The sequence below is a fragment of the Callionymus lyra genome, chromosome 6 (genome assembly GCF_982586985.1).
Source record: "Callionymus lyra chromosome 6, fCalLyr1.hap1.1, whole genome shotgun sequence".
NCBI lineage: Eukaryota > Metazoa > Chordata > Actinopteri > Syngnathiformes > Callionymidae > Callionymus > Callionymus lyra.
In genome coordinates this window covers 30,864,172-30,872,760 of record NC_141823.1, presented here as the reverse complement: position 1 = coordinate 30,872,760, position 8,589 = coordinate 30,864,172, and positions in this window count along the sequence as shown.

Genomic DNA, 8,589 nt, shown 5'->3' with positions numbered 1-8,589 from the left:
CTGGTAATATGGCAAGCATTTAAAACTTTAATCAATATCCCTGAAGTTGAAAGTGTGCATGCACTGCACTTTCTTTGGTCACAATAAACAGAAAGCAGCCGCCTCTAAATCACAGTGACAAGCACAGCGACGCTAAATCACCCGCACTGAGTAATAAATGTCCGCATAACTTTATCAGCTGTGGCTACATGTCTCCTTCGGGAGTAACGCTCGGCAAAAACAACAGTGAAAATGAATGATTTATTTTCAAATACGATGCCTCCATCCGTTCATGTTTTTTGCCTTAGGTAATCTGTAATAAAATATGCTTGTTACATATGAATAAGCACAACAGGAGTTTTCTATGATGCTGTACATCTCTGCAACACTGATGTTCAACTAACTTAACTATAACTTAAAAAGATACTTTTAGTTTGTAAACCCACATGGTCTCCACACTTGCCAGATTGTGTTTGTAATACAAACACGTTTCGTAATACTACCCCCTTCAGGCAGCTTGTATTTAATTTTATTTCAGTTTTTGAAATTTTTATACAGCATTTATTACAATGAAGTGTATATGCTGAAATTTGGAGTGTATTTGGTCAATTTAACATATTTACGTTTTTTAGAGCCTAGAAATACTTGTGCACACAGAGGCCAATAAATACATTAAATTACAGTAGAAAGAAAATCTGAAAGAAAACTTCTGAAATATGATGGTACGATGGCCATTGTTCTTCTTGAAGTTAATAATTCATTTTGTATTAAATACAATGTTAATTGTTATGTTTTCATTTTAACTGATTTTCAGTAGTAAAGCTAAGCTCACAAAATCTTAACTGTGGCTGTGTAACTATCTGCAAGATTTTTTTCACACAATTTAATCAATGATTGTTTAGTTGGTTAAGAGGGGAAGAACAATGCTGTGACTGAAACAAGAGATACGTGCTATATCAGAAGATAAAGAGGCACGTTTTAAAGTGATCTCCTATCAGAGTAAAAAAAAGGCAGATGACGATAATCATCAAAAGAATAAATGATTTTGAATCTGAGATTACATCTTAGGCATTTTATAGTGATAATTATCTGTTTACATTAGTTCAACTGGATCTACGCTGTACATGAAACATGTCAAAGATGTCAAGTGAACGTACTCCACTCGTCCATCACTCTCCATCACCTTTCCTTGTTTGCAATAATCCATCCTTCTCAGACTGATGAAGTATTCGAGCATCTGTCTCTTCTTCTCTATCCGTCTCTCAAAAATGGATGTTGCGATCAGCAGCTGTGCTGGGCACCCCAGAGTGTCTTTATGGTGAGCTGCACTTCATCACACACAGCTGCACATCTGCCCACATCACTGGGAGCTAAAGGTAGCCTCCCTGCCTTTGGCCCTGTGTGTCTGCATGTTAGCTCCAGTTCTTCCATGTTGCCCTGCTGGGGAAGGTTGGCTGAACTGTAAAGTTTTTGCTGCTGAAGACACTTGGAATGGGTTATAAAAAATAGCATGGTACATATGTTTTCTTGTCTCTCCTGTTAATCATTACAACATTGTTTGATCAGAAACACTGGAATGATTCATTGATGTGTTTGAAATGCAGAACAAAAATAACTTTGTATATAATATTGAACAGATCAACCATTTTTTAAAGGTTAAACTACTTTCATGTACATTATGTCAGTGATATAGCTTAAGTATGGTGCCTAGAAAAGTCTCTTCTTCTGTAAATGTTAAAGACATGTTTTCTCTGATGAAAACGGTCGTGTGACTAGGTATCTCTCATTGTTTGGTATGTATTTAACAACTTGCAAACACTACATTAAGGCATACAAATATTTTTCTTCGAGAGGTTTTGAAATGCAAGTGTTTCCATTCCCAGTTTTTCAGTAACCTTTGAGATTTATCAAGAGTGAGGGAAACCTGGCATTTGCCCTGACAGCAGTACTTAATGACTGTTAGTTTCTTATTAATCGCTCAGAAGACTTGGGAAGTGACTCAGTTATTATTTTCTATTGGTGATAAATGTTACTTTTTAACTCTAATTATTACATTATTTCCATGAACATAATAAATAGTAGTGTGAATTTGATTATGGAGCAAAGAAGCTGAGAGACATTGATCTTCCAGTAGTTATAAGCTTTAACCGATATCAATACATCTGTAAATCATTTCAGTAGCAGCATGAGGGAAACCAACACAAAGGGGGGCAATGATATATAAGCCTATGGTTCCTTTGATATATCCATCTCTGTTTCAACTCAGAGCAGCAGGAATCTGTCCTCAGACTGCAGGCGGTCAGATATGCTGCTACGGCCCTCTCAGACTCGTTGTCCCCAGGCTGACATTATTGTTGAGTCTACTGTGTGCTCCCCCTTTCTCTACCTACTTTTATAGGGTCCCTGGAGTGCTAAGAGCCTATCACAGAGAGCCACCCCTCCCTCTCGGCGTACGAGGAGCCATGCGTCTTCTACTGTAGCAGAGCTTTATGCAGGGTGACAGCTCCTCACACTTCACTGTTCAGATCACCTCAAGTAGCTCAGATATCAGAAAAAAATGAGCACACTTCCCAACGTGTTGACCAAATGTAGATTGACTGAGGGTGTCCGCGGGCCCCCGTGACCTGATCCTGCTCTCCTGACAGAAGAGGCCTGCTGGTTACTCTATGTAGAAGAGGGGGCAAATCTGGAGACACATTAGAGAGGAAGGCTGGCTGCAGACAGTGGAAGGAGGGGTGGGTGGTGGCGGAGGAGGGAGCGAACACTTTGAAGCCATTGAAGGTGATGTCAAGTTTGCTTTGCTTCAAAGATGGTGTTTGAATATGCTGCCCACTAATATGGCACCAGTATCTCTGTCTTCATCTCTGTTTTCTGTCACTATGTAAAATCCTGGCTCGTCTCCTCGGCTCCTGACAATGTCCTTTCACATCATGTTATTGCACTCGGAGCTGCCGTCAGCAGGCTGTCACTCAGCTTCTTTGTCTGAAAGTCAGGCCCATTTTTGCCATTAACAGACTTGCTGCATCTGAAAAAGTGATGGGCAATGCATTATCTTCTAACCCGTCAGGAAATCATTGGAAGTGTGGCTGGACTATCAGTCACCGCTCAGTTCATTTATTCTTCTGTGTTCCTTGAACATTGACAAGTGACGTTTGTTGTACCCAGATGTAAGATGACAAGTGAAGCAGCTACACATCCTTTACTATAATGCTCCAGAATCCATGCGTCATTCCAAATATATATTATCTATACTTCAGCTGGATCCAAGATGGTACTTTTCTGTCCACATATAATGTATTCCTGCTTGATCTGGTTGTTCTTGGTGTGCTTATGTGAGGTCAAGATACCCCTAAACCTCGCTGGAGCTTAAGATGGATCAGAAATTGAGATTGTTGTATCCTCGAACGTGCATTACCTGTTCAGACATGGATCGCTTCAAAGAAAACTGTCTGTCTAGACATAGACCTGAGGCAAAAATGTGTTGCGAAGGTCAAGCTCTCAAAATATTCATACACTCTTAATAAACAGAAACAGTGGATATCAATGAGGAGGTGGAGAAATAACAGCTGAAAAAGGCACATTTCATGTATAGGTTCTAAAAATGACATTTTGTCTTTTCTTGAGCTTAATTCATCTTATTTACCAAGGTTTAAATAAAAAGATCCATGCGATTGGTAAACAGTTCACTATAATGTTGTAGAGCTGGTCATACGGAAAAAAAACTATATTTATATACTTTATAATGCTGTGCCCCAAACCAACCTGGTACCAGTCCGTGAGGAATTTGTTGCCATTCTTCACAGATATTGAATAAATAAACGTATTTAATTGTTCTTGTATGGGATAAACACATCTGAAAGGTGTTTTATAGAAAGGTCATCACCAAAAATCATCTAGTAAATTTTCTTAAATGAGTAAAAAAAATTAACTCTTTATGGAAACATGAAAAAAACAGGCCAGGTTTCCTGCTGATTCAGCATAATGGTAAGATATTTATTCTCAGTTTTTTTTGCTGGTCATGCTATTTAATTTACTGTTTTTATCTGAACGTCAGTCCGTGAAAGTAACGACCACATAAAAGCAGGCGATGTGGAAACAAGTTTAGTGACGACAAATAGAGGGATATCCTTTGTTACACAGTAAATGGGCAACAGTGTGTCCTTTTCATAAGACAACTTCAAGGCACCATAAGGATCAAATGTTGTGTCGTACATTGCGCATTTGAAAAAATTCATATATATTTATGAAACAAGTCACACTTTACCTGTTTTTTTGTTCGGTTGGGTGCAGTGTGTAAAAGTAAATATACTATATGTTGTGTAACTGTTTTTATTTGCTCTGGGCACTACACAATGCAAATACCTCTGAATGTTGATCTTCTCTTTGGAATGGAGCCCAGTAGATGTCAGGTGTCACTCTGTCATCCCCAGTGTGAGGAGTGATAGTGACATGGATGATTACTTTGATGGATGACTCACTCCTCTATGTAAAGATGAGTGTCCTACAAAGCATTTAAGAGGGGGCTGCAATCTATGCAGATTCCCAGAACCGAGTTTGTTTTTTCCGAACAGCCAAGTTAATGCCGAGGGTTATGAGGTATATTTTGAAACATACATGTTCCGAGCAACATCCACTCGAAAAACAGAAGCATGCCTTCAGGGTATCAACAGGAGATTTGACACACCATATGGCTTCTGGCGGACATTACTTTATTTTTGCAGTAACTAGTATATATTTATAGCCATACATTCTTGTATGTCTTGGATTAGATTTTTTTTTAATTTATTAATTAGATCCAATGCTCTCTATTTATGATAAAGGTGAATATTTTTTGCAAGTGAAATATCTTAGTATATGCTTTAAACATTCATAAATATCTGAAAATAACTGTCGGTAAAATGGTTGTTGGACACCAGTGATTTACCTCACTATTGTATAAGATTCTGTGTTTGCAGAGCGGTGAGTCATTTTCACGTTTAAGAGTTGACCCACTTGGATGTTCACAGTGGATAAAATCAGCCATTAGTTTATGGCTGTGAAGCAATCAGACGTGGCCTCCAGTGTCTCCAGCTGAATTTTCTTGCCCTGTCAAGTCGTCCTTCAATCTGAGCGTTGTGTCGCGGCTGACATGATTGCCTTTAAGCAGCTCCTCTTAGCCAGCGACACACAGCTGCAGCCCAGCACCTCCTCTGACAGTAAGAACATCGTGATGGATTGCTGTACCAAAAACTGCTGATCAAAGCAGGTCAAGGTTCATATGCATGTTGAGGTGTGCAATCACCAGCAAGGCGTTTCTTGTCCTAACATCCAAGCATGGTGTTTGGTTGTTTCACGTCTGAACCTCTGACTGTGCTGCCCAGATGTACTTTTATTGAATAGTTGTTCTCTCAAAGTGTGTTTCATGTTAAAATCTCAGCTTACAAAATTCCATACATAGTAGCTAAACGGTGCTTGAATTCTACAGTACGGTTACATTTGTCGTTATGCATTTGTCAGCTAAATTGTCAGGCTTTTGACACCCTTTATGTTTAAGAGTAGTCTTAAAACCTTTGCGTCATGTCTCAAAACCTGTACACTTCTAACTCACCCTCTTCACCGTTTTTCTTCCTCCGGAGTATAAGACTGAATCCAGTATCTTCCAAACCTTTACTTGATAGTGTCACTGAATCCAGATTCTTCTCTGGGGTGTGACTGTCATATCTCCCTCTTTCCTCTCTCTCTTCTTGTTTTTCTATTCTTCTCTCTTAAGTTAGACCTTTGAGAGGGCAGAAAGTATAACTTTTTTTTATAAATCACAGACTACATTTCCTTAGACAAAAAAAGTAAAACTAAGTTTAATTAAGCTTGAGGTTCAATTGCTGACTTTTTAGTTTGGGTCTTCCGGGTTGAACCATCAAAGGCATGCTGACAGCTAGTAGTGAACAGCTATTAGCAAGCCCATCACACAACTTACGTCCTTTAATTATCTATCTGTTTTTCTTAAGACTTCCAGAATGATCAGAGATTTATTCGATACTTTTTGAGGAACCTGTCAACTCCTTTTGTGTTGACAAAATATTTGCATCCTTTCTCATAGCTTGGTTGGACAAAGGCCATCCTTTAATTTTCTACTTTTTTGATTTCTGGTTTAAATGGTGGCAATAAGACATGTGTCTTATCACTGAAGACATTAATATGTAAAACTATTTATATTTGATTTATATTCCAAGCAAGCTCACAGTGATCATCTGTATGAGAAGTAGCACCTAAATCATACACTGCAGGAGGACAAATGGGAAAAAGGAAGCACATGCTTGAAAACACTTACTGTCACTGAATGATTGACAGCCAAGTGAGCAGCGAAGGAGCTTTACAAATATTCTGACACCAATATTTCCAATCACGCCTTCTCTTACTGTGGTTAGCACAATGAACCGAGCTGTGGCGTAGTTGGAGTGAACGGAGCAGACAGTTAAAAGTTTGTGACATGTGTCGCACTAGCATGGCAACATCGCCCTTGATGTTTGTGGAGCTGACAGCATCCCAGCCACTGAGGATGGCTCTGGGACATTCCAAGTTTGGTATGCGTCACCTTGCATTGTTGTCAAGACTTGTCCTGAGTGAAGCAGGAATATATAAACAGCATCATTTTATGAAATGTATTTTGTTTATCTTCTTTGTATGAGAATAATCTAAAACATATTGATGGAACAACCATTTCCGCTTCCTTTTAGACAAAAAAGGCTAAATATTTCTGTAATAAAGTGTTCTACTGAAAAATCCATGGAATTATTGAATATCAGATAAACCATATAATTAGTGAATACAATTTTTAGTGCTAATGGCTACCTTCAAAATAACATGCTTTATTAGCTTTTATGTGAAAAATAGGTTTAAAATTATACATACACATTTTTCCCACCTTGAATGGCAAGTTTGGTATTGTCCCTATCATTGATCTGTTCTTTACCTGTTTTTTTAATCCAGGCACAAAAAAAGATCATGGGGCCAAAGCGGTCTCAAAAGTAGAGTTCTATGAATTTATCTAAACAAGGTGTGACCTCTAATTAGATGAGCAGGATGAAAGAGAAACAATACACTGCCTCTCCTTGTGGCTAATTTTCCTTTATATAGTTTTATGTTAATTAAAAAGCTGATGAGGCTTCATGAAACAGTGTCCTTATTTTCAGACCTCATGTCCCCTTTTAGAAGCCCTTACATCATTTTGAACATGATAGCACATCCCCCGGAGCTCTGAAATTGATGAAACTGTTTGACAAAACCTCATCAACCCATCAATATTAGGGAGAGAAAGACTTGTGACCACCATTGTTGTGAATAAGTTCTGCATGCTTCATGAATTAAGGAATTTCCAAATGAGCGTTGGTATAGTTTGATCTGAGCAGTGATGTGAAATTTAGTAACACCCTCAACAATTTAGATGGATCTGGCAGTCCAGGTTAATGCAGATTAACCATGGAATTACCATTTTGGCCTTGGCCTTAAGCATATGAACACGAAGAAACTGAATACTTGTGTCTGAAAATCGTTAATGTGATTCCAGTGTGCAGACTCAAGCATTCGGACCAGACTTGAAGCCCGGCACTGGCAGCGACTCGTGGGCTACATTAGTGACATTTATCATTGAGAGGAAAGACGGTATAATTAGCTTGTCAGTCTCCTTTAGGCTGAGCCGACGCTCTCTGCGCAGTAGAATGGAGTGAAATCCAGAGGAGCTGACAGCCAGTCGATAATGTGGCAATTAATGTCATCAATAATTCTCAAGCCAATTATATGAAGATAGAGCTCACACTTTATTTCCAGCCTTTTTATGATGTGTTCAAACAGCGCCCGCTCATACTTTATTTCTACATATGGCCAGCATATGGTGAGGGAGCTGTAGAGACTTAGATGTCCTCTTGTCACAGCAGCATGAAGCAGCACTTTTCATTGAAACTATGTTGCCTACGTGTTGCCGGCTGTTAAAAAATGGGACACAACTCGTAAAGCCTGAGTAATTCAATAGCGGTGTTGGTTAAATATATCAAATGCTCCTGCTGGCCTTCTGAGGGTCAAGCTGTTGTGATATATGGAGACGAGTGTAAATGTGGAAGGTCAAGTTCTTCTGCATAATGCATGAATCCTGCAACTCTCTCTAACTCCAATCTTCTCCACCTGAACCTTGAGATGAAAATTTTACTAAGTAAATCAGTGAGCAGGCTGGCATTTCTATTAACCCCCGGGGTGGGACTGACAAGGCATGAATCATTGTAAATAATACACAGCAAATAGTAAATCATCTTTATAACTGGGAACCGAGAAGCAGAAATGTGAAAGAGAAGATGATTTTATTTTGTGTTAAAAGAAAACAAGTAGTACGCTGTCTCAAATTTATTTGAAGTTGTTGCTATATATTTATATATATATCACAATATTTCATGAAAACATGTCCATTGATACAATTATTTTATACACTTCTTATATAGTGAAAGAAAACTGACACTACCCTCTCTTCATCAACAATTCAAGCTTAGCCATCTATTGAGCCATTCATCAAAATATTTTCAAGTGACCAAACAAGATATTTTAGAGATTGGAGAGGAGCAGAGATAATAACAATTATTTATGTCT